Source organism: Tinamus guttatus, unplaced genomic scaffold (genome assembly GCF_059628265.1).
Source record: "Tinamus guttatus ecotype Peru unplaced genomic scaffold, ASM5962826v1 Tinamus_guttatus_pri_ptg000520l, whole genome shotgun sequence".
Taxonomy (NCBI): Eukaryota; Metazoa; Chordata; class Aves; order Tinamiformes; family Tinamidae; genus Tinamus; species Tinamus guttatus.
This window is the reverse complement of record NW_028289054.1, coordinates 42,058-69,808: the sequence shown is the minus strand read 5'-3', so window position 1 is coordinate 69,808 and position 27,751 is coordinate 42,058. Positions and strand designations below refer to the sequence as shown.

The 27,751-nt window shown below is 41.6% G+C and overlaps 1 protein-coding gene across 3 annotated transcripts in view; it reads right to left on the bottom strand.

Moving 5' to 3' along the window:
• Positions 1–27,751, bottom strand: part of LOC104565831 (low-density lipoprotein receptor class A domain-containing protein 4) — a 322,211-nt gene that overhangs the window by 280,353 nt on the left and 14,107 nt on the right. For 2 of the 3 annotated variants that reach the window (XM_088533756.1, XM_088533758.1), the window contains exon 2: positions 4,122–4,205. The gene's annotated coding sequence lies outside the window, so the exon portion shown is untranslated. Of the gene's footprint in view, positions 1–4,121; positions 4,209–27,751 lie in introns of all 3 variants that reach the window. The other variant, XM_088533757.1, reaches the window with a different exon arrangement.

Genomic DNA, 27,751 nt, shown 5'->3' with positions numbered 1-27,751 from the left:
TCTAAGGTCCTTCATTCAGCTTCTACTAGTGCAGTTGCTTCTCCGTAACAGCGATGCTCTTTTCCATTGTCTCTCTTTAAGACAATTAGAAGGCATCTTCCATCCCCACAAGTGCCACAAGCCACATTGCCTCAAGTGCTACCGCAGCACAGATGCACAACACTGCTCGTTTCCACCACAAATTTCCAAGCAGAATTCACAAAGTCTGAAGGGAGGTATCACAGCGTATGCTTTCATAAGAGCTGTGCCAATAAAAACACCACCAAAAGCAAAGCAATGGGGTCTGAAGTAAGGATAGAATCAGGCAGGCAATGAATACCTATGTCAGTCCAAGATGGGATGTCAGTCCATCATACTTGCAACTTGCACCTTGCCACATCTTCCTCAATAAAAATCCTTCTTATAATCTCGTAAGCAAGATTAAATAGAAAATCCTGGAGGGACCTTTCTTTATGTGCTTCGAATGACCTGACTTCTTATGGGCTGCCGTCTCGTGAGGAAGAGTTCCACGGAGCTCAATGGCAAATGTGGACCCTGTGCGAGAGGGTTTGCGAGAGCAGGACGTGATGGCTGAGCCAATACTCGCTTGCAGGGATCATGCCAAAGCCAGGAGAGCACTGTTTAATACAGTAACACAGATCCAAAAGGAATCACATGCATAACAGTACAGCAAGCGGTTCTAAGCAATGCAATCTTGCACTCAACTGAATTTCAAAGGTCACCAAAGTTCAGCTCCAGGCCTTGAGCAGATCAGCTTTTCTAGGAGGCAGTAGTGGGGGACACCTCAAGATCAGTAGCACAGAGCTCAAAATCTAAATGCTCCTTACAGAAGTTAATACTTTCAGAACTATGTATATTATAGTTGATAATACAAATAGTACAAATAAGAAAAATAAGTTCTTGCTTATTTGTTCTAAATACAACATTTTGCCATAAATATAGTATTTTCTCATAAAGAGATATATGAGTTAACTCACAGGTGAGGAAGGGGAAGGAAAGGGGAGATCTCTCTCACCACACAGCCAGTCCAGTGTGAACACCAGATTGGGATTCGGGAAACCCTATCTCCACTCTGAAACAGATGCTCTTGCCTGGGGAAAACTCACATTCCTTCTCCAGCCACAGCAGTCAAAACCATTATTAGCATCTAAACAAAAAATCATTTGAGGCATATGAATGTCTACAACATTTTTAATGAAAATAAAAAGACTGCATGTTCTCTATCTTTTAAGTTTTTGATTTAAAAAGCATGTCCTTAAACTTTTCCATGTTTCTTACAATTTCTATCTACATTTTCTCTTCTATCTTTCATCAGTTTCAACAGACCAGTATTTGATACAGCTTTCTCTAAAATATACATATATGTATGGATATAATTCTGAAACACATATTGTTTCAGTGTTCCATTGTTTTGACAACACTCTATTATATCTTCTCTTCATTTATGAACACTGCCTACAATTTTGGGCAACCCCCTATCAGATGAGAAAAAAGCAGCCAGAGCTTCATGTAGGCAAAACCTTCCTCGGGGCTCTCCGGAGAGCGGGACGAGCCATCGCTGTGCGGAACAGACCCCCGCGCACTGAAGGAGGCACGAGCCACATGGGAAGAGTTAAAGCGAGTTGCTAATATTCAGCAGCATTGCAGGCTCTTCCCGACTCGCATTACTGTAACCTACTCGGGGTGTCCTCTGCACAAGCACCAGTGTGACTTTGCGGACTGCTGAGACTCAGTCTGTTGCAACTGGCATAAGTTGCCACAGGCGAGTAATCACAAGAAACTGACCTTGGCAAAAGCACATTTTACACTTCACTGCTGTTCAACTGTGTTAAACTAAAGAGAGAGCAGGAGAGCAGACGCGGGGGGGAGGGAGCAGGAACGCGGCGGCAGAGCCGGGGCGCACAGGAGCGCGCCGCCATTTGCAGCTTCACCGGAAGTCAAAGCACCAGGGGCCTGGGGGGTCCAGCGCCATCTTTGGAACTAGTATCCCAAAAAAGGTTTCCCAACAAGGGAAAAAAGGGTATGGAAGATGACCAGTAGCTTCCCATACTGTTCTACCACCAGCCTGCTGACCAAGCGAGGCTTTCCAAATTGCTCCTTCCCCCCATTTGGCCAGGGGGGCCTGGTATGTCTTGCCATCAGCAGCAGCAGGTAAGGACTATATTTACTCCTTGAAATGTGTGATAAGATACTTCAGTCTCATTTTTAACGTTTCAGCTCAATAGTAATTTCCTGGCACGTGCAGTATGGCAGAATTCCCTCCACTCTCCATACAGCTGAGCCCTGTCCTAGCCATCCTCTAATTTTCCTTCACTTTGGCTCAACTGCCTCCCTGTATTTTTTTTCCCTAGTTTCTCTATTCAGCTTCTCTGGTATTGATTACCACATCTCCAAAGAATCAGGACCTGGCAGAGCAAGATGCCAGAGGCTCCCATGATTAGGGCTAACCCACATCCTGCCCAGATTTCACAGCAAGTTTAACAAGAAAAATCTAAGCTTGGGGGTGTTCTGGGTTTCCAGGACATTTGGTGGTTGAAGCAAAACATGCACAAGCTTTGTGAGAGTTCCAGAAAGAAAAACATTCACTCTCTGCTTAGGAAGCACATGAGGTACACAAGTCTAGACAAAATAAAATCAGGCTACATGCATTTCCTATCTCAGTTTTCTTACCACTTGTGAGTGTCAGCAATCTAAAGATCCAAGCCCTCTTAAGAGAACACGTTTACCACATGCAACCTCTCTTCTGAAGCCTGAAGGCTGCTTCTGTCCTGTGTAGACAGTTTCTCCATTCCTCATCTGGTCACATAACTCAATAACCCTGCTATAAAAGCAGGTCCTTTTCTTCCTCCTTTTGATATCTCTGTGTCTTCAAAGTCTCAATTGCCCTATTCCAACTCCTCTTCCTCCATCTCAGGCCTGCAAATGTAAGTCCTGCAAGACTAGGCTGAAGGAAAGTGGCTTTGTTTTGGACACATCCATGTTATTACCTCAAACTCTTCCTTTCTGAATGAGGAGCGCCCTGGTTGAATGACCTCCACTGCCACTGGCTAGGGAGGTACAAGATTCAGCCCCAAAAGCAGATGGCTGATTCACAGACATTCATGTCCAGTATAACAGTATTAGGATTGCATTGCAGTCTGAAAGGAACTTGCGTGGGGGCTAGGCACACAGCGGTCTTATACCTGCTGTGCTTTGCTGGCTGTACACTTGGGCACAAATCTAATTGTTAGAATTTGTATTGACTAAGTCCTGTAATAATTAGTTAAAGTTGATGAAAAGAGAGAAAGAGAGAAAGAGAAAATCAGAATGATTGCACTAGTTCTGCAGCAATTACTGTGAGTCTCGAGGTTCTTTACAATGGAGTGGAGCAAATGAAAGAAAAGGGAGACAAGAAAATAAGTACTCACAAGGTACCCACATCCTCCGAAAGACTAAATGTTTATTTTTACTAAGTCCTAAATATGTATTACTTTATATTACACAAGATAAATTTTTCTCAGCTCAAAGCAAGAATTTGATAGTGCTTCTTCAGTGCATATCCTAAACATCGGGTTATTGGATTAGTTACTTTCTGCAGCTGTCTCTCACAGTGCACCAGACTTCAAAATAAGGGCACATAAAATAATGTGTCATTCGATGCCCAACAAGGCATTTGACCTGACAGGCCAGAACCTCATTTTCAAGTTCCTTCTCTGATTAGGCAAAACAGAAATATTAACTGGGCCTTCCACAATCAGGCAAATAATTATCCAAGCATTGGCAACTCTGGGCACCTCACTTCTTTTCCCTTCCTTCACTAACTCTTTAACATGAGATAATTCCTTGAAACCAATACATTTGCACAGGAAAGTATCAGAGATAACACATCAAAATCTTCCCACATCTACAAATGGCTATTAAGAGTTAGCTATAATTATGTATATATCAATACACCTGCATTGATACATAAAGGTATATTATTGCTATAAAATATGTATCAAGATCATGATGCTGTTGTTGAAATGTTGTCATGATATTGACTGAAGCGTACCTATACTAGTCCAAGATTAATTTACTTGAGTTATATTTACATTTCTAAAAAAAGAAAAGGAAAAAAGGAAAAGTCTGTCTAGTCTACTCACCCAATACAACATAACTGATATCCTTGAAGCCCAGAGAGTCAGGAGATGCTTCTTTTCCTTCTGGCTGTGAATATAGCAGGTGATCTACTAGAAGAAGAAGAAGAAGAAAGTTTGGCACACAATCCTTGGTGCTCTCAGTGGATCAGTATTTGGAAAATCCTTACAAAACATCGCACTGAATCTAGATCAATCTCTACAGGTTTTCAGAAAGCTTTCAGAGCTAATGCACTCTCTTCTGGGTATCTAAGCAAGCCACAGCACGGAGTCATTTTCCCCTTTGAAACACTATATGCCTCTCAACTCTCCTAAAGACCAGGCTATTGAAATGAAAGGCCTGAAATTCCTCTATTTGCTTTTTAAAACTAAAACATATCGTTTGCATTTTCTGCTATAAATTTTAATTTAGCATCATATAATTTGTAACTTTTTGTTTGATTTTACATTTATTTAAGATTACTCTTCTGAGAAAGGTTTCCAGATTAGCGCACTTCAGAAAATCAATAGCAAACTTTGAAACTTAAGTTAAACAATGAAAAATATAAAATATCCTTTCTCGTACGAGATGCTTCAGTCTTTGAGCAGCTACAGCTGTAGAAGATAAGGTATAAGGTAGGTTTTCAGCTACTTTGCTGCGTGAACATTTTTCAGTCTGGAAGATGTTGCAGAAAGTTAAGTGACCTTTATCTTCTGCAGTATTCTGCTAACTCTAGCATGTCATTTTTCTATAGAACTTCCTTTTTTTCCTTGCTAGCATGCTGAACATGTGATTTTGAAGACGCTTATGCTCTATATTATCAACTCAGTCCTTCTAGTTCTTTCAGTACTAGCAAACGACTCACAAAAGCTTTGCTCACATTGCGCAGGCATGTGTGTGGCTCTGCCCGTACCCAGGCCACCTTGCCAATATGTAGGATTAAACTTTTTCCAAGGTTGAATAAGCCACCATCTGTCTATCTTGTGTGGTGCTGTGCACCACCCGGGAGAGTTGTCCCTTAGAGCATGTTTCTACCATATGTCACTCCTGAGTGATCAGTTATGCCAAGACATTTGGGAAAAAATGACTAAGTCTAGCTGGAAAACCCTCTCAGAATTCCAGAGGAGGTTTGCCAAGGCTGTATTTGCAAATAACTTTGCATCCATCAATTTTTGCACATACTGTATGCAACAATGGATAAACTTTTCCCAAACCCAACAAAACAATTATTTAGATGACGCAACCACACTTTACTGTCCAAAGCTCAGGCACTTTCTAGTAAGCTAAGAGGCTCAGGTATAATACACCTTCTATGAAAAAAACAATGTACTGTTACAGAATAATTTTATTTTTATGGTAGCTAAATTGAGAAGGGAAAAAAAAAAAAACCAGATCCAAACATTATATTTCAAGAAAGACTGCTTATTATTTTCAAACCACAGTAAATAAGCCGCTTCCTTCAAAATATGCAAGAACAAAAAAAGATATTTAAGCAACTGAAAGCAAGGCTCTTTTGTAGTAAATAACTGTACCTAAACTGTTTGCTGGCATACAGAGAGGTCACCTAAATTTAGTTTTAAATCACTGACATATTACAGTTCATGAAGTTGGAACTTGTCTCATAAAGAGCACCACTCTATCATACTTTAGGTGTAAAGAACCACTTTATGATCCAATTTCTCAAATTTTTAAATTAAAATTAAAGCCAGCATTGTTCTTATGGCTAGCTGAAGGCTGCTCATTTTTGACTTCAAGAGCACTTGGTGACGCAGCAATTAGTACCAACAGAGAATCTTCCAGATTTGCTACTTAACGTTGAGGAAGAAGTTCTAGAGAACATAAAAAGAAGTGAGCAGTGATTACAGCCAACCTGAGTAAGTTTAATATGGAAAGGAAATCCATTCTTACCAGCAATCAGGAATTAATAAAAACTAAATATCAGAAGACAAAATTAGAAAAATGAGCATATTTAGCGACAAAAGTGAGATGAGCAGCAGTAATAAATTCTGCTAGAAAACATTCACAGAAGTCTGAGGGTCCTTTGTTTGCATCTTGTTTTTGCAAATTTGGACCGTTATTGAAAAAAGGTAGAAATGTGAAACAAGAATTCCCTGAAGCAGCAGCTATATAGCTTCTACATTACCATGTGTTGCCAGGAACAGAGCAGAAACTGCAGCTTTTGCTATAGGACTTTATGAAGATGCTCACAAACCATAAGGAAAAACTACAAACTGTACAATATACAAGGAGAAGACAGGAAAACAGGTATGAAGCAAGTGAACTCCTCCTTTCCCTTGATGGTCAGCCGAGGACACTTGGGGTATGGCCGTTGTCCATCCCATACCGCGCACATACAAGCAGGAATCCTATCGGCCTTTACTTTAAAATGTAAGTTACATTAAAAGCTGGCTGGGTGAGGATGAGCCCTTCGAGGCGCTGCTCCCTCGCTCGCGTTGCCCTTCAAGCACGTCGCGAGCCGCGACAGCCGCGGCACTTCTCACAGGCCTCTTGGGAAACTCTCCTGCGCTCCTCAGATTTCTACATCGAACTCAATCCCATTAGAAAAGCATTCCTCTGGGAATAAAACCACTCAGTCACACGGCTACGTATTTCTGTTACGTAAAGGCAAAACTTAACAGAAACATCTGTTAATAGATAGAGCACCAGGGCAGGCAAAAGGCGGCTGAAGAGACGGCTCTGTTTGCACAGAAAACCTGGCACAGGGGCAAGGCGGCAGAGAAAGTGTTTACAGAAAACAGAGGCTCCTAGAGCAAGGCCAAACTGGAAGAGTTGCTGTGTTCTCCCAGCCACCTGTCTGTGGGGATACTGCTAGTTCTCCTGTATTTATTCATGGAAGTTCACCTTCCAGCAGAGACTTTGGGCATAAGTGGGCTGACCGAGATGGAGCAGACAGGAGATAACCCACTGGGGTGAGAAGCCATCAAGTGCCATTAAAAACTAGAGAGGAGCCAATCCTCTCTAATAAAAAGCCAATTCTGCAAGCTCAGCGGTACTGCAACATAAAAAGGCTTGTGGCTCTAAATGCTAATGCAATTTTAAAACATAGTACAGTCCCTTTTCTCATCAGGAACTGGTATTCATATACTAACTCACAGAAAATTCCCACAGATGCCATAAAAATAACTTCAAGTTTATTAACTTATCTATAAGAGAGGTGCAAGAAAAGGGATCGGAGGAAAAAAAAGGGAGCTGTTTCGAAGCCAAAGGGATAAAGTCATTTTCCTCACGTATCCTTCCTCTTTTTCACGTCCCCCCTCCTCCACACCGAGGCTAAGAAAATCTGCCATTGCTTTAGGTCAAAGGAAAAACTGGCCCAGCTGCCGTAAGCCAAACAACGTGCAGGTTTGTTATCTTCCCTGCTGTTTTGGCTCGAGCGCTTCAGACTGGAAAATTCAGAAGCACGATCTCCCAAGCCCTATAAATGCCAGAACCATCTAAGAGGAAAATAGGACAAGGCCACCCCCAGGCAAGTCTGTACTAAAATCTGCTGGCTGCAAGGCAAAAATACAGTAAACATCACATAGGGACAGCCTGCTCCCTGGAAAATATTCCACAAGAACAATACGGCTTCCAAAGAAAGCGCGTGCACGCGTGCGCCACAGGGACTTCTGCAGAGTAAAAGGCAATGTTTTAAGATTCTTGCAAAGAGTTATCAAGCTAATAGCACACTCAGCAAAAAAAAAAAAAAAAAAAAAAAATGGAATGACGGGCGTTATGCTTTTGACCTTAATCCAAAAAAGAAATGTAAAAGCGACATGGGCTACTCTACAAAGCAGTGGCAGATTCTGGATCTTAGAACAGTTCTGCGGTTCACAAAGAAAACATCTTTTTTTTGTCTGGCAGCTAATTTCATGGAATAAAACAAGTAATAATGAGCAATTAAACTGCCAATATCCTCATCCTTCCTTTGGGGAATGAAAATTCAAGTCCGATATTTGCAGTCCTCAAGAAGCGCCTGTTCCTACGACTACTGTATGTTTTTGCGTGCTCTATACTGACTCAACCTAGAAAAACAAGCCAAAGCAGAAGTTGAAACATCCTTTTTCCTGTGTAGCTCCCATTTGCAGTAGCAAGAAGCTAAACAACATGCTCTCCACCAGATGGCTGAAATAAAAAGAACACTCTTTCTGATTAATTAGGAAACAAATGGATCTGCTGTTAGCACAACAAGTTGCCATCAGGAAACCTGCAGTCTTGGTAAACCTCGGGATTCCTGCTTTCCCTGCAGCGGTGCTCAGGAGCATCCCAGCATTCGTCTCTCCACTGACGAACCAAACTTTACACTCAAGCCAGTCAGAGCGTTGCACCAAACACCGATAGCTGCAAAGGGCACTGGCCAAACAGAGAGGTGTCACAAGCAGAGGAAGGGAGGTCTCAGTGGGATCGCGGGCGGGCAGAGCCGCGCGCTGAAGGCCGCGTCCCCGCACGGGGCTCGGCCGCCTCACGCCGGAGCGCTCCAGCCGCTGGGAAACTCACACCCACGGAGCAGACACGGCCCAGGGCGCGAGGAGGCGACAGGCCGAGCGGCGGAGAGCGCCCGGGGCTGCCCAAGAGGCTGACAGGGAGGACAGCTAATGTGGCGGGGCAGGGTTCGGGGGATACCGTGCAGGCCCAAGGGATGGAGGGGGCAAACACGGAGGGAGGGACAGCTACAGGGTATGAAACATGCCCCAAAGACAGGCCTGTCAACGTGCACCCACAGCGTGAGCAGAGCGTACGTGTGAGGTGAGGGGGCTGAGCTGAGAAAGGCGACGTATTTTCTACAAGGGAAATGAGAGAAATATTTACCAGAAACTAAAACCAGGTCTGTCCTTTTATGTTCAAGTAAAAATGCTGTGTTCCTCCAAAGCAACTGAGGAAGGAGGGAGTATAAAGAAGAAAAAAGAAAAATGCTTTCCTCAAAAAATAAAAGAGGGTTAAAAGAATTTTATGTGTATATGGAAGCTATTTAATTAAACTTAATGGGCTGCTTATCTCACAGGTTGCTTACCACAGGTCTGGGATAGTTAACTACTGCAGAAAATAAAAGGCAATCCAAAGCTGCAGAAGCCCAAAGACAACACTTAAGATTCAAAGTACACCCATCCATTGCATCTGACACACAACTGCAGAAAAACGGGAATCTTTCTTTCTTGAGCATGTAGTTCCAGAAGCTGAACCCATGTAAACTTCCAGCCAACGCAGCATGCTTGGCACAGTATGTCCTGAAGACCCACCTCTCTTTTTGGTTTATGCCGTTACTTCATTTGATGCCTCCTTGCGCTCGTGTTAGAACAGTGAACGATCAAACCCATCCATGCTCTCCCTATGGCACATCACGGATCGCCAGCACATCTTCCTGTGTGTCGTCCTTCTCAGGGTTATAAGGACTGCCACTTTTCTTTGATATTCTTTGTACATAAGCCTTTTCCTATCTTTTATCATGACTGCAGCCTTCTCTCATTTCTTCACAAACTTCTGTATTGCTTCTGAGCTGATACAACCAGATGTTGGTGAGCCATGGCTTATGCGGTGGCAATAATGATGCCCTCTATTTTATTCCCTCCGAGCTTCTATTACTTTATTAATAATTCCTAGTATTTGATCTGCTTTTCTGATCAGCATAATGCACCAAGTTCGCATCCACACTGGTATTTATCATAACCTCATAACTGACTCCTGCATGATAATTGTCAGCTCAGAGCTCATCATTTTTTAGTGAATTTACAGTCATTTTTCCCCATCACTTCCCATTTATCTGCATTTTTTTCTGATCTTCCACTACCCAGTTACACCTTGGCCTTGCCAGGCTCTCCTCCAGTTCATCATAGCTCACTTCGATCTTAGTACTTTGAACAAGTTCATATCATCAGCTCTCCTACTTGATTGATAAATCCTTTTTCCTTTTTTTTTAATATATTTTGAACACAGCAGTCCGATTACACTGGAGATCCCTATCCACTGTGAGAAATGATCACTTATTTCTATCTTGCTCTTCCCACTTTTTAACCATGCACTTAGAACATGACCTTCCCCTTCACACATAACTACTTAGTTTGCTGTTAGTAGAGAACTTTGTGTCTAAGTCCTTCCAATATCATACAGACCTTTTGTATCTAACTATATATTCATCCCCTTCAAAGGGTTTCAGTACATTTGAAACGTGGGATATCTCTTTGTAAAAGAAAGGCTGACTCTTCCCGCAGGTATTATATTCTTCCAGGTAAGTACTCTATCACTTTATGAAGTACAATCATCACACACCTTATGAAGAATAGATTATCCTTGAAATTTCTTGAAATATCTGTCTTTGCAGACAAGCCTTTAGGTAACAAAGTAATGTAATTTTCTACTTTTTTTTTAAAGCATCACAAGCATTTGATTATTTTAAAGTCAACAGCTAGGGAGTTAAACGTACCTCCAACCCCATCCTTTTACATATATATATATATATATATATATGTATATATATAAAAGGGTTAACGTGACTAAGAAAAACAGAACAAGACACAACAATTCCTCCTTTCATAACTCTTCAGTGAAGTCCACCTCTTATTCATTTTTCTACCAGCATTCAATTTGAGGATCAAAAAGTAAATGAGTACCAATTTAAAAAAAAAATATATTTTACTGCTGTTTGCAGATGTATGGGACTTCTGAAAACTGCACTGTGCTGGAAAATATTTTGACTCAGCAAACCATAACTTTTCCCAGATTTTCTCCTTGTTCTTAGATAAGTTTCTGTTATGATTTACTGGATTAATATATTCCCTTCCACCTCCCTACTGGCACATTTTTGCTGATTGGTAAATTAACGGCACAGGGAATTTTGTCATTCCATCTCCCCATGCTACCTGTTTCCTCTTAGCAGAGCAGGAAGGCCTTGCCTATACTAACCATCTGACATATATTTGACAATTATTTAAGGGAGTTAGAGACGGGCCACTAATGGCACTTACTCCATTACGCTCCTCTGTTTTCAGCAGCCGCAGGCAAGCCCGTAGGTCTGCACTACAAACGGGCACGGACACCCCTCACAGAAGTCCCCTCCTAACATTTGCTGTGACCAGTATCTCAACTACCCTCCACTGCTTTGACACCATCACCGTGAGACTCATTAAATCTGGCTCATCCCCATGAAAGGTGCCCTGACGTTCTGGAAAGCCCAGGTAACGAGCTGGCTACCGCTACCTTATTTACATTACATCTCCCAGCAGACAAGCAGTATTTCAAAAACCTAAACAGAAGGAGAGAGCAGCACAAAGGAAACTTTCAACAAAATGCAGCTTCAGCAGTAAAATCTCTCTTTGAGAGCTCTTGTCCGTTTCATTTTATGAAGAGGCAGAGTTGTGTAAACAGATTTGCTTAGTTTCCACGCACGTTGCCAAATTTCCATCCTGCGGAACCAATTTTAAAGAGAAAAAAAAGTGTCCCTTCCCAATCTCGGTTTCTCAGTGTCATTCTTATTACGGATGCAGAGTAAAAGATGAATGGAAATGAGACAGTCACAGAGGGGTTCAAATCCAAATGTTAATTTATTAAAAAGAAAAAAAGAAAATTGCCAAAAAAATCAGACCATTTTGTTCCATAATTCTTCCCTCCTTGCAGCCACGGAAAGTTTTGAAACTTCAGGCTGCCAACAATGACCTTGTTAAAAGCTGGAGTTCACAGTTATTTTTATGGAATTTTGTCTCAGTAACTTTTAGCTCAAGCAGTTCTCATGAAAATATTTCCAAACCACCAACTTGGCTGAGTATTTCCAGTAAAGCAAAATAAATCCCCGATTCCTAAATGCAACTCTACTTTTTTTTTTAACTTCCCTTTATGCCTCAGAAAACTAACACAGCTTTTAAAATGGGGGAGGCAGAGAAGGGAGAAAGACAAAAAGAAATCTGAGAACTTCAAGCAGCCCGTAGTATCTCCGTGATCTCCGTGTTACAGCAGATGCAGAACTGGAAATGGAGATGAGCTATGGGGAATAATCTCCCACACACACGCGAGGGCAATGCTGTATGTAATAGCAACAGTGCATAGAAACAAAACAAAAACTGTTGTTTGAAATAACGTCGTACCTAACGCTCACCTCGTCGGAAGCTCTCACACAGATCTGGCCATTTTTAGCCCTTGCCCACAGACTGGGTTTCCACACTAACATAAAGGATCCGCAAAATGGGAAGGAAAATCTGATGGACTTTTCATTTTGTTTCACTTTTTTTGGAGAGGAGTGCAAAGAGATCAGCTATTATAGCCCTTTTCGGATCTGTCAAGCGTTGCATGTTTTATGTAACTATCACACATTTGGCAAACTCTTCCTACCTAGCCATATGCTCAAAGTGTGGAAGAAAAAGCTTCCTCCCCAAAGCAATATTTCCCCTTCAAGAGGAACTGTGAGTTGCAACTAGAGCTCCAAGGTCTCCAGGCTCACCTTCGCTCTTGACCGGAGCTAATACTTCCATGTAATCCGAAATTCACATAATATATATTATCACTCCGGTGCTTTACGTGATGTAATGCTGCTGTCACACAGGGTCATTCTGAAAAGCAGGATTAAAACAGAGATCAAAGCAAGCCCTCACCCATGCTCCCACAGGGATCCTTCCAGAATGCAAGTGCCAGCTGCGTTGGCATGACTGCATTGGTGTGCGGGCCAGTATGTTACTGCCACTAGTGATAAGGTTCCACAGGCAGCCCTGAAACCGAGGCTTTCGAGCTTTTTAGTACACTACACAGGGAAAGTGCTACTTATGGTGACTGCTGAGGATGCAGAAGGAGGCAGGAGGCTGTCCCAGGCCACCGACATGGACCCACCTCCTTGGCCCCAAGGTGAGACCTACTGACCAAGGACATCAGAGACAGGTTTGCAGGTCAGATTGCCAGTGCACTTGCTTCACTAAAGCTTTCACCTGCAAAGCGTCTATGCAGTTAAAAAAATGTTTTCAAGGGAAGGTATTTCCCTGTTGAACAATGTGCACAATGGTCACAAACTGTCACACAAGTCTTGGCAAACGTGCGCCGTGAAGAGTGCTCATGATGCCGCAACTCGCTGGGAGTCCTCACGCTCTGCAGCAGGTTCAGCTGGGTGACCAAGAAGGAGATACCTCAGCAGGAGGCGTTGGGGCACGCTCCCAGGGCTTGTGTGGGGCTTCCCACCGCAGCGGGACCAACTCCTCCATCACCAAGACTGTCCAGGCAGCACTTGCTGCTGGCTCCATGTGGCGCTTCTTTGGAGACACTTGTGTTGTGGAAAATATTCCTGTAAATCTAACTTACACACATATTCAAAAACTGTGGCATACTTGGGTTAACAAGAACTTGAAGAGGTGGTTTTACAGCAAACGCTGAGGGGCTTCTCAAAGGAAAGATTGAGAGTCGGTATTTTGAGAAGAAAAAGTGAGTTGTCAACACAGAGACGGGGGAAGGTTGTGACACGACATTTCAATGCACTGGCAGGAAACGGTGCTAAGACCAGGCACGAAACAAGAACGTGAAAGTTTTTCAAGGGATTAGAAAATACGGCACCGCTGATTCTTAAAGCTAGAAAACGAATCTTGCGATGTATGATGGAATAGGGCGGGACGGATAGATGGACGACCATAGGGCTGCACTAGAGATCTGCAGGACAAAACCAGCGCGTCTTGGCAGAACCGGCACAACCAAAGCGAAGGCTCTGCCCCGGCAAAGGCCAACGTGGGCAGCGAAGCTTCTCCTCGTGAGCACGAGCCCTGCTGCCCAGCCCGGGCACAGCCGCGTCTGCGGCTCACGGGCAAAAGAAAACTTCCATGAAGGGAGCCGAAAAAATCCCAGGTGTCCTTCTGCAAGTAGAAGGGGATACGGCTTCTTCACAGGCTGTTATCGAGTCCTACCTTGCTGCTATATATAAAGCTTTTTTTTTTTTTTTCCTTTTTTTTTACAAAGCACTATGTATTGATTTCTAGAAATCAGTGAGTGAGCCACACAAGCTCAGAGGAAGACAGACACATTTTTACAGTGGTAGGTAACACCACACCAGTTAAGAAGACCAGGTTTTATGAAAACAATGTAATTTTAAATTTTTGCAGCAAATCGTTTCAAACAGCTGATAACTGACCATGGAAGTGGCACGTTTCATGCACCTGAAAAGCATGGAAACTAAAAGCCACTTTTGGGAGGTACATCAAGTGAAGGATGTTGGATTTCTGAGACCCCTTTTCTGGCCCAGTGCTATACAAACAGAACACACATGCAGAAAACACTCCTGCTTGGCAAGTACACCAGTGGAAGGACGTTAGTTAAAATTTTCAGCCTTCCGAAGTCTCCCGAGTAAACCGTACATATCACACTTGCATTATCACTTCATGGTGATAAAACAAGTAGCTTCCTGGAGCTTTGTGACTGACATACGCAGCACTGAAAAAAAGAATAACAACCAACTTTTGAACAGCTAGTTATTTTGTTGTTGTTAAAGCAAGAAAAATTAAGGTATTCTGTCTTACACATATGCTGAATCTCTTCTGCATTTCAAAATTCCCAAATTGATTCAGCACTCTCCAAGTGCTCTCCAAAAGGAACATTTCCTTTCCCCAGTTTAGCTTCTAAGCCAGGCAACAATGACACAATATCCTTTTTTTAAAAAGAAGTTCCAAGTGATTTCAGAAACAAAGGCCTCCACTTTACAGATCAGAGCACAGCCCTGTTTGGAATTACATTCTCCTGTGATTTAAGAATTTTTGTCTTGTAAGACATTTCTCAGCAGCTGCCTAGGAATCTGTACCTGTGAACACCTTCTTCCAACCACCACCCTCTAAAGAAAATAAGACCATCTCAAGAGCTGTGCAATCCATTTTGTCACAGAAACCCTGAAAGCAAAACACTTCACACAGGTACTGTGCTTTGTAACTATAAATAAATATTGCACCAAAATGAAACAACAAAACAGATGGAAGCAAAAATATTTTTAAAGAAAATACATACATACATGCATACAAGTTAAAATATCTGCAACAACCTTGTGTTTTTTCCATAATCCCACCTGTTACTCAAATTTAGAAGACACCAATATGTCAGGACTATGAAGATATACCTCCTTTATACCGTATTGTGCTTGGTATCCCATGCTAACTATCCAGATGAAACTCACACATTACAGGCGTTTGACACATTGCACTCCGTAAAGCACAGGACGCCTCCTGCGACCTTGCTCCCAAAGACCACCTTCAATAAGCAGCCAGTCCCACCAGCATCTCATACCTGTCTGCTTTGTTAATCTGGACTCAAGCCAGCTGAACGCAAAGGCAGGCACTTTCACAGAATCACATTCATTGTCCAAATTTTGACAGCTATAGCAGTATAAAACCTGATCTGAGTCCATGCATCTCTTTAAAACACTAAAAGAATATTCATGCTTCCTAAAACCTCTCTGCAGAATCAAAGATTTGGTTATGCCAATCAGTGTGTACTTAACACCAAATATAAAACTGGGATAGACATATGAGTTAGGGGATACTTGGTGCCGTGTCACGTGCTGCTGCTTTCATCCTTCAGGGGAGAAAAAGGAACCCAGCCTGAGTGCAGAGCGTGGCCTTTTCTTTCAGAGAGCTAAGAAACAATATACACCATTCCAAAAAAAGTGAATTAAAAGAAGTGTACCTGTTATGTGCCTAATCTTTGCATTTGTAGCTGCATTAAGGCTTGAACACAAATGTAGAGCAGCCAGCCCGATACAGCCACTTAGTCAACCACATGACAATACTTCGCTGTTGCATTTGCAAATTCTGCAGCTTGCGTGTCCTTTCTAATCTTCTACACAGTATTTATTGATCCAACTAGAAAAAAAATAATACTGAGGCACTAATATATACATGATTTATAGATAATATTAATTGGAAAACTAGAATTAGAGCGGCACTAAAACTGCAAGGAATCCGAGTGCTCAGCTGGACGAGCAGGACTTGCACAAAGTCCTCGTGCACAGACCAGCCGTCGGAGACAGATATGGAGCCTCTGCATAAACAGCACATTAGACTTGCTAGGACTCTAAACTCGTTAACAGCAGTTTACACCATTTCTGAACACTCTCCTACATTTCTGCATCGTCTGATGGTGTAAAATACTGCTCTCAGGGTAAAGACCCACTCCTCACCACGGACTGCTAGAGCGTGGCAACTACACAGGGCTGATGGGCAAAGCAGAGAAAAAGCAGCACTTGCGTCTCTGATAATAACTAGAACAGAGTGAAGCCAAACTCATGGGTGAAAATGAAACCCATGGAAAAATTAGCTGCAGTTTATTAGCTGCAGAGAGTATCTTTCCTGGAGTGGCTCTTGCTGTGAAACTTGCAAGAATTTTCTGAAGGAAAGCAGAGCTTCTTTCATAAACCAGCTGGTTTGTGAAATAACCTGAAATAAGGAAGGAAGAAGTGATTCACTGGTAACTGTGTCTGTAGATGCTGAACTGTAGTACAGAAATCTAAATAATCTCTATTAAGATGATACCAACTTCCAGGAATTCCATCTGAATTGCTCTAACCTAATAGTAACAATAACCATTTTGTCTTGTCACAGCATTTTCATTTTTGCCATTTTAGGTGTTCACTTAACACTTGGTCCAAGAGCTACTTTGCCTTTTCTCGTCATAGATTTCAGCTACACTGTAGGAATAAAATCAGTGCAATAAAATATGGGAACACTGAAATCAACAGAAATTGTTAGATTTCAGCAGCTTTAGTACACCCAACTACTTGCTGTAGTTAGGATTGATGCAATAGTTAGGACTGATCACATCACTTCAGCCATTCCCAGTATCAGCACAGTCCTCAGCAAGGAGAACCTCTGGCCGTGGACATCCAGGAGAGGGAGAAGGGGGGAAGCAGGGTAGAAATGAGTAGGAAAAGCACAGGGAAAACGAGAGATCACAGACTCGAGCAGCTCTGGAAATGGTAAAGCCTGGCAGGTAACTGCAAAATTGTTTCATAAAAACAAAGTGTTTTGTCAGGCAGTTTTTTTATCCATGGCTAACATTTCCTTAATATTTCTAGATTAAAAAATAAATAAAAGGAAAAAAAAACAGCAAATGTCATATACAGGAATTTCTCATCCTTTTCTTGCTGTCCGTGGCCATCTTATCTTCTCTGGTCTGTTCTGGAGCATCCACAGCACTAGCACCCAAAGCGGCTCTAACTCGAAGCTTGGATATGCCAGAGTCAAGGCACTTGCCTTGCGTGCCCGCTGTCAGCCTGAATTAGGCACGGCTTGACACGCTAAAGACCTGGCTGGCAGTCTCATCACTCAATCATCCATCCAACCTCATCAACTGAGCAAGACAGTAACACATGTCCCCTCTAGCGTAAATGACAGCAAAACTGTGGGTTGTAATCACAGGTCATCTTCAAAGGACACATCATTAAGTACAGTTTTATTTTTAATCATTTGTTTACTGAGAATTGTTCTAATATAACATTTCTCTGTCCCTTCTGACTCTTGCATTTAACACTCTGCTCAGAACATATTACAAAAAAAAAAAAGAGTTTTATCATCTCCTAGGAACAAGTTAACAATAAATGACACTAGGCAGACACAGAATTAGCCATTTCCAGTCCAAAAACTTTAACAAAAATAGGGTCACCTGGGAGGAGAGCTTCCAAATAAAACTTGGGTTATGCTCATCTTCAGTGTCTTATTTACAATTTAACTACTAAACCATGTAGAAGCTGTCACGAATGTCCTTAAGCTCACAAATTAGAAAGACAAAAACTATATGAAGGGCATCGGTTGTATTCTAAAAACAGTATCTCCTTCGTGCTTAGCATCAAATGCTTTTGGAGAACATAAAACACATCCAGTGCACTTGCATAGTTCCAAATTGTGTTGCTAACCCTCTTCCCAAAAAAAATATTGGACAGTGTTTTTCCTCGTTCTTCATGGAACTCGAGTTCCAGTCCTGGACTAAGTTAAGTCAACCAAAGTGCGACCTCAAAGGATGCTGATGCAGAGCAATGGAAAAGGACAAGAGCAAAAAGTTACAAAATTTCTGCAGAAAGGGTAAAAATAAAATGAGAATCACTATTTCAGTGAGAGGAACTGCACATCTGGAGTCCATTCACCAATTTCTAAATACTAAGAATTTCTTAATAAAAAATGACTCTGGTCAAGCAGACGAAGCAGCAGCACTTCTGTGAAATGAGAAACAGAGGGACAGGCTCTCTACTGCTTAAAAAAAAAAGAAAAAAGCAAAAGCAAATCTCTGTTCACATCATTGGTATTTTGATAGTTTACATCAGTTGAGAATCTGCCTTGAGGAAAACTGGAAATGTGGTTGTTCTCCTCTGTCGCTAGGCACAATGCACACACTTCCAATAAACGCCACCAAGCCTGAACACAGCGCTGGCTCCCAGGTGCAAGCCTTTCAGCAGGAGGTAATCCTTCCGTGTGGCACGCTCTGCACATGTCCAGACATACCTGTCTCAAACATACTTTATAAGAGGTACAAAACATATGGGAAGAGACTTCTGTGAGAGGATATAAACTGTATCTAAGCTATATTTTAGTATTAGAAAAATTATTTTAAAATTTGCACTTAGTGAACTGTTAAACATGCAATTTTTACATTGTTCTGACAGAAATGTTTTAATTCAAGTCGAGAATAAGGAACAGCTTTTACATAAGGCTATATTCTGTTTTCCAAAAAAAACCCTGTGCTGTCAGTAAGATTACTATTACTTTTTAACCACATTCGTATTTTCGTCTCACAGATGTTCTCAATGATCCCACATTTTCTCAGCATTGGAGTACTTGGAACGATGTTTCATACTGACCCTCTCCAAGCGATCTCTCCCTTATGTCAGCTTTCCTGTCTAGCCAGGGCACATCCTTTACAGCTGACCTCTTCTTTGCCTCAATTCCAATGAATTTTCCACAAAATATTTCTGTTGTTCCAGAAATTGAGTGGTGAGAGATATATCATACAGGTAGCCATTCTTTCTTTCTGCATACAAAGTTTCTGCTGTTTAGTCTCTGTGCATCGAGTGTAGCTTGCGCAAAAAGAGCACTCTGCAATGGCAAAATCCTCCACAGCACCCACCCAGACTTCCTAAGTGAAAAAACACATGAAGAACTTTATTCTGAATTTTATTATTTAAAAGAAGAAACCTTACGCTACGGGATTTGTTTTTTGTTTTTTTAGTCACGCTAACATGATAGCAAGATATTTTATGGGTTTTTTCCCCCCCATGGAATTAAAATTGGATTCAGCTAATGTATGCTACGATACCAGCTGAATTCCTCTGTATGTATATATGGTTATGGCAGAAAGGGAATGCATTTTATGTTTTCCATTTTGAATGTTATGAATATTGCTGAAAACTTTGAATTGATGAACAGTTATCAGAGCTGATAGCTCATGCTGTCCCACCCCAAAATGAGGAAGAAAATTTTAGAGTTATTGTAACCATTAAGTTGCAGCCATACAAAAATAGGTCTTAAGACAAAGATCAGTTTAAAGCTTTCCTCTATTTTTATTTAAAAGCTTTCTTTTGAAGAGGAAGAATATAACAAGTACTGACATTTGTTTTCTTTTGTACAGCAATTACGCTTTACTTTAAGACAAAAATAAAAGTATTACTATTTTCAAATGAAATAGTACCATCTTAACTATGGAAATACTTCTTACCCGGGGAATTACAGACTCATAATCGCATTTTTACTACACCACGTATTTTAACTTACAAAACAAATAGTCATAATATCTTTAAGAAAAAATACAAAGAGGAAGCCATGTGTGTGAACACAGAGCGTGCTCAAACAGAATGAGCAATCACAGGAAAACCACCTTAGGGTACTCTTGCTGGCAACAGAGCTGTCCCCTCAGGGCCCACGAGGGCTGCTCGCTATTCCGTAACGAGGGCCGCTCGCTATTCCGTAACGAGGGCCGCTCGCTATTCCGTAACGAGGGCCGCTCGCTATTCCGTAAGGCCTCGCAGGCGCCGCGCCGTATTCCCGCCGGGCGCGGGTGAGCGTCCCCACTCTCCACTGAGCAGTGAGGGAAGAGGCGCCCGGCGCTGGAGGTGGCTGCACAACGCGGCCCTGCTACCCCCGCAGGAGACTCCTCAAAGTGGCATACACAAATACATATATACATATATATCTCTCTTATCCAGCACAGCTCTAAGTCCAAGGCAGTAGAGGGATTGTCCATGTGAGGGAGCAGGGAGAGCCCCCGGGGCCCACGGGCACCCCAGCAGCAGGTGCTTCGCCCGGACCTCCCTGCGTCCCTCAGCGGGTACCTGCCCCTGTGTGCAGTGGGGCAGGGGGTATCAGCACAGTGCGCCTTGGAAATTAAAAAAGAAAACGAGAGGAGAATGTGACTTTCAAGTCGGGTTTTGGTATATCCTCACAGTCATCCTCACTTTACATTAAATATTCACACAATAAAATAGAAACTTTCCTTTCCTTAAAATATTATTTTTATTTGCTACTTCACAGCCATAGTACTGACTTCTGTGTTAAATCTGTTTTCATATGTTTAATTCTCCCTCTTCATTGCAGAGAGAACTAAGCACTCTCCTCTGATATCCACTCCGAACCAAGCACCTGAGAAAGAGGGGAACCCTGACCCAATGCTCTTGTGTGTCTGCCCAAGGTTCGCAAGACATCAAATATAAGGTAAGAATTTTCATGCAAATGAATAAACTGTAGGTGGAATTCATTGCAACCCCTTCCAAAATTCTTCAAGAATTAGAAGGATTAAAATAACTGCAATAAAGCTTCTCGTTACTACTGCTGGGTATTTATAATAGAATGGACATGTTCCCAGTCGTAACTCACCACTCCTGGGTTTTGCTTGTCCCCCAGTTTGCCCCAGCCACCTCGTGCCCCCGGCGCTCTCTGGTCTTGCTGCTCTGCTCACTTCGCTCCCACCTGCTGCCTTTCCATGGCCTGTGCTTACACAGCAGCTCCCCCCACGCTCTCCAGAAGCTCCCACCTCACTCAAGTTCACCAACACCAGAACGACCTCGACTGCCTCTTACTGATCACTGGCACCTCCCCGCAGTGCTGGCCAGAGACTGAATCCCGCTTCACTGGGTTTCTACCATGCTGGCAAGACAAAGTGAAACTTCCGGTGAAATTCAAAGCGAAACATGAAATCTCTACTGTAAATATCAGTTAGATATCAGAGGACTAAGACACTACCATAAGCTGTATCACAGCAGACACATTTTTATTATTTTAAAAAATGGGCATACCTTATTAGCGTTGGGAAAAAATGGAGAAGTGACAGCACATGATGGAATATGCTTAAAGACACAAAGCTGACCTGCATATACTTGAGAGCCCCCCGAACAGAGTGTGGCTGCTGCAACGTGAGCTACAAGTGTCCACGCGAGCGCCCTCCTCTCCAAGCAAGCAGCGAGAGCCAGGGATGCTCAGCAGCTCCCTGCACCGCGTCGCACTCAGAAAGACACCATCCTAGCATGAAACAGTAAGTGCCCAAAAGCTGGATATAGACATTTTAGCACATTCTGTTGGTACATCAGTATTTCCTTTTTCTGCACTACAAATACAGAAGACGGAGAAACACCACTGGCTCCGATCCATCGAAAACCGCACGGGTTCTCTACATTCCTCACAATATTTATTGACATTTTGATGGGGCCACACTTATTAAACACTAGAACAAAGAGAAGTTACTTATTAGTCTGCATGACAGATGGACACAAGTCTGCTTAAATCAGACATTCCCGTTCCAGTTCCATTTTATATGGCAGCATATGTTGTTGCTATTTATTGGGAGTGATTACACAGGTTACCGGCTAACTTTACAGCAACCTCTTTTTTTCTGCTGCCTTGACCTAACTCATAACAATGTGTATTTCTATATTTAACTTGATGGCTTACAGTGAAATAACGCTATTAGCTTTGCTGCTTCCTCCTTTAAATAGAAGTCCGGGAATTTTTGGATTCTGTAGGTCTTCAAGCTCCACTGACAATCAACAACCACCCTTCAAGCACCTACAGGATGATTTTCACAAAATGGAAAGGACAAATAGGAGGACAGTTAGAAACAACATATCAGAAAGCAGACACCTCACAATATACAGACAGTTACATCCATCTGTGTGGAAACCTGGTACTTCCAAAGCAATGCCTAGCACCACATAACGTAACTCCAACTAAAAGGGAGGTTGTTTTATCCCCTTATAATTGTTCGTAAGACAGTTATTTTTAAAAGCCATCCAACGGATGTGATGCAATGTGGTATGCAAAGCTATTTTTCTAGGGTTATTCTTCACAGCATCCATGATATCATTCCCTCTTTAAATTACTTCTAATACAGCTACTTCTAGTTGCTGACACATTCAACAACCATTTTTATAATACTGGTTCCATACTGGGTCTGTTACAGAGACTCCTTGTTTCTAAACAGCTTTTCCTGTTATTTTCCTTATAAATTCCTACTGACACCTCCTACAGTTCCTTAAATGCACACAGGACTTAGAACCCCTGGAGAGGTATTTTCCCTAAACAAACAAGCCTCCTATGCTCCTATAAGACCTGGGCAGACCAGGACCACAAGACACACACATACGTGCTCTCCAAGTGTTATGGTGAGGCTCTCAAGAACAGAGACCCACCTCCACTTGAGCAAACCTGCTTTTAAATATACTGTTCTTTCTTTCGCTAAGACTTTAAAACAAACAAACAAACAAAAACACTATTAAATCTCTCTTTTAAAAAACACAGCGGAACTGTAAAACATGATTTTGTCCCACCATGCTAACACTAACTCCCTCTCCAAAACACCATCCCACGATGGCCCTCACTACAGGCCACCAACTTTTAGTGTTGCTTAACAGCTATCTCTGCACTCCCGCTGTGCTCTGGAGGTAGCTCAGTTCTGTTGTCTCGGGCCGTAACCCAACATCTGGTTTCTGATATGAATAATTTAGGGTACTTCCTACCCAGAGGAACAGCTCGCTGCTCCTCCTCAGAACGAGGATCACAACTTCGCCTCCACGTCTTGAGGCCTATTCACATCCTTCTTTGGGAAGGGAGAACTAACACAGAAGAAATGCTGGGCAGCTATAGAGCTCTTCTGACATAAATAAATAAATAAAGACTTTAATCTAATAGTCTGTTCCATATAGTTTTGTATGTTATTCATGTAAAGTTTAAGCAACTTTTCACTAAAGGAAAATGGTAAAACAAAACAGCTCCTCCCCATATGAAGGAGAAACAGTTTTCCCAATGTTTGAAAATTAGTAAAATGAATTATACATACTTCAAGGTACATGAAAATTTAAAATAAAATTAAGGCAGCTGTAATTTTAAGACAAAGAAGTAGCAATAATTACACCAACTAAATGTTCTTGGATGCAGAAAGCATAATTCAGTTCAGCTCAGAGCTTTACATCAGTGTGGCTTAAACTGAAATTGAGGAAGCACAGCTCTTTTTCACTTTTTAAGCAATTTTTTTGTTTCATCGTTAGCCCATACCAAGAAAAAAAAAATCACAGATCGGTTTATTCTAGCAGCTTCCAAATTCATGCCAAATTTTCCTGCTGCATTAAGAAACCCAGAGAAAAACTGCCACATTACATGCCCCTGTTTCTATCTTCTTACCTCCCAATCACAAAACAAATGATACTGGAAATCTAGCTTTAAAGCAAGCAAAATAATAATCAGAGGAGGAAAAGGAAATGACAGATTTCCTAGTGGAGGATACAAAGCACAATGTGCTTGTGCTTGAATATGAGCACAGGGCACCATCATTCCCCTGAACCACGTCTAGTCAGTTGGATTGACACAAGGATTCCTAATCAAACCTCGGTGCACTTTCCAAATCCTAAATCACTAAAATGTAAGGAAGAGCCATTACAGTGGAAATAAGAAGTCTTCTTTGCACACGAACCCGCTTAGAAGACACATTTTATGGCAAAAAAAAAAAACATGTAAAGTATACACAGGCAAAATCTACTATAAAAGTATTGTGTTTTTTTAATTCACTGCTCCATATCTAAACCTCAAACACTTTTGTCTTGAAATCGGCTCACAAATTCAAGCATAAGTTTTGATTTTGTAAGGAATTACAACATATTTAGACTTACAGTTTTTTTAGTTATCTATTATTAGCTGAATTTTAGTTGTCAAGACAACAGTTTTCACTTCTACGAAATGCTTCAACTGTAAGCAAAATGTCACGTTCCATATCAGAAGTTCATAGCACTAAATAAATTAAAAAATAATTTTACGTATTAGAGATACTTTGGGATATGGCCAAAGACAACAAATAAACTCATTCTTTACATGGCAAAAAAAAAAGGTAAAATGCATTATAGATCAATGAATTCCTATTTCCAGAGAAATTAGAGGAACATGGCAGTTATGTACATGTATATCCCATGCGTTGCAATGGGGAAAAAAGGAATGTGCTTCTAGAAATTAGGTCAAGGCTTGTGCTGTGAGAGAAAGTGAATGTGTGACAGAGAGTTTTCTATTTTCACTGTGTGATGTATGCTTGATAGCAGCAAACTTAATGCAACATGAGGGACACCCAAAATCTATAATTCACACGCTTGCTATCTGTCCATAGGGCACCATGGGAGAGTGTGTCGATGAGCAGTTCCATTTTTGCAAATCAAAGTACTCCAGGATCACCTTTTCTTCCCTTATGCCCTATTTTTCTTTCAAGACATCTTCTATTTTTCATAAACCCAGTAGATCAACATGTCAATATAACTGCTCCAGTATTCTGTAGGTTTACGTGAGTAGAGTTCAGTGTAATGATCTGCCTAAAGCCTGCTCTCCACCCCACTGGTATTAATTCAATATATGGGAGAAGGACAGAAGAAGACAGGACAGAATTCCAGGTTTCTAGGCTCACAAAAGTGTGAAGGAGTCAGTTACCATCATTTACCTTCTTTTAAAGAAGGATCTGTGTGAAAACATTTGAGATGATAGATTACACTAACCTCTTTTTCTTTACACATACGTACACACACAAACCCCCTAAACACTCTTATTCTGCCTCCCTAAATATATACTTAGTTTAATTTAGAGAAAGGAACTGAATCCTAAATCCCAACTGTAGCTGCCATTCTTCCCTGCTACAGAAATGCTTCATAAATAACTTGCAACATTTAATTAGAACACCTAATTTACTGCAAGAACAGATGGGAATAAACTACCTGACAGTACCGGCATTAGTTCTCCTTAACGGGCTTTTGCAAGAGATTTCAACAGCACTAAAACAAAGAATCAGGGAAGACAAGTAGAAGAAGAAGGAAAGAGTAACACAGCTCCTCCATGAGCCCTGTGGGCAAGGCAGACGCAGAACTGGGAGCCGTTCTCCTGAGCCACAGGTATTCCTCACGCCTGCATTTTCAGGGACTTGAGAGGATTCCTTCCTGCATCCCTACGGATGCAGTGCTGGAACAGCTCCTCAGTTCAGCCAAGGCACCAGGGACTCGTTTGGCAGATTTAAACCTTTGCAATTTATTGCCTTTCTTCTTAAATAGTAGGTTTTACTTTTACCTCACGGGTAATTTTCAACATGTGACAAAGTTGCCCCAATAACATCTAAATGAATCACTGAGATTGCACTAAACGGTGCCACGGACAGAGTAATCTCTCAAGGCATGTTTCCTTTCCTGAAGCTTCCATAGGTGCTTCCAACAGCACTTTGGACCCTACACATCATGAATGAAGCCTATAGTTGTCTGGATTGTTATTTTTATTATCATTTCATATGAAGACTTATAGAATCTTTTCTCTTTGTTTTTTTTTAAAAAAATCATTGTTGCTTTCAGTATCCTCAGTCTTACATCACATAAAAATATATACAGTCTCGCATCACATAAAAATCAAAAATTTCAGCATTTGACACTGCAGTTTTGATCCTTAGCAAGAAAACAAAGTTCTTCGGATGTTCAAAACATATGGCATGAGCCATAAAAACAAAGCGCATTGCCATGTTGTATTATTGTCCACCCAGGGCTGGTATTAGGAAAGAAGAATCTTCCTTTATGAAAGTCTATCACTTAAACATCATTTTCTGTATCAGCCCCAATATGAGCAAATCACCACAGATCTGTGCGTACTGCAAAAATTATACTGCGAACATCTCTCTTTCCAACATCTACGATCAGAGGACTACCTAGCTGCTGGCATCCTTCTACACGGTCTATTAACCTTCAGTTAAAGCTTACTCCTTTTTCTTCTCCTCCTCCTCCTTCTCCCAAATACACCAAATGCCAATGTGAATCTAGCTGAAACCTGATAGAAAGAAAGGCCTCATCTGTTCGACGCTCACTGGCCTCTTAGAGCAGAACCCGTACTTGTACAGGCACAATACACAGGAATGCACACGAACATGTTCTTCCTTTCACTTACAGGCATAACAAAATGTTAGTTAAAGTCTGAATACATCCCACATTTTCATTTATGAGCAGAGGCTTAGATATAAACGCTGTCTTGAGAGTATTCAATACATTTTACTGGCTACTATTTCTCTGGTGATCTGTATTCTTGCCAGTGGGCACATTTAGCCACCATCTTAGCACAGGATTCCTGCAGAATTAGGATCAGTAAATTTACATTTCTGATGATCATAAACAGGAATTATTTAAGTACAACCACATGACAAGTTGAAGGGGGGGCCCTGAGGAAGGAAGATGATCATGTTTTACTAAAAATTAGATTTGAAAAGTACTGACCATGGAAAACACACTGCTCGCTACTGGTTTATGAATACATTTCCATCTCTCCCATTTTTCGTTTTTCTTTTTTTTTTTTTCTGTGAACTTGAAATTCAAGGTGGTAAGAGGTAGTTGAAGGTATTTTCCATTTTCCAGAAAAAACACAGGAACAAACTGACATGTCTGTGTCAGCTGTAAGCTTTGAAAGGAGAGGGGGGACAGGGGCAATACTGGCCCCACACATTGGCACAGAGCAGTAAGGTGAACTCTTCATCCCGTGCAGTACTCACAAATAACCTACGTGAATACAGACAAGGTCAGATTCAGCCCTGGACCTTGGTGCTTATATAAAACTCTCCTGGAGGACAGTCTCCCAAAGCATGGGAAAACGGATGGAAAAAGGGTCTGACTAGCAGTGGGATGAAAAGTAAATTAACAGTGACAAGAATGTCCAGAAGTCACTGTGGGGGCTGATGGTCCCCTACAGCAGCCACTTCAATTAAACAGGCGATGGAACAAGCGCGGGTGAAACAGCACAGGGAGCGGAGCCTTGTTCCTTCCGAAAACTTCTGAGATGGCAGCCATGGAAAAGCTGCTCACGCACAGGGAATTTACACATACATATACAGAGAGAGAGAAGGGTGTGTGTGTGTGTGTGTGTGTGTGTGTGTGTGCGCGTGTAAAACTGTTACAAGCCTCTGCAACATGGACCTAGGGATTTTTTTCAGAACTCCTTATTCCTTGCTTTAGCTTATACCACATTTCAAACATTCATCAACTTTATTTTAGGTTTTCTACATGATAACTTCATTTTAAAGGTATCTAGGCCAAGAAAAGCAATTTTCTAAGGCTAATTAACTATATACAGCATTATATGCATGTTTGGTTTTTTGCATTATCAATTTTAGAATGTAACTCTTAATTACCGGGGTATTGTATTTACTGTTACCTTTTACAGGCTGAGATATAAAACTTTGTATTATTTTTTAA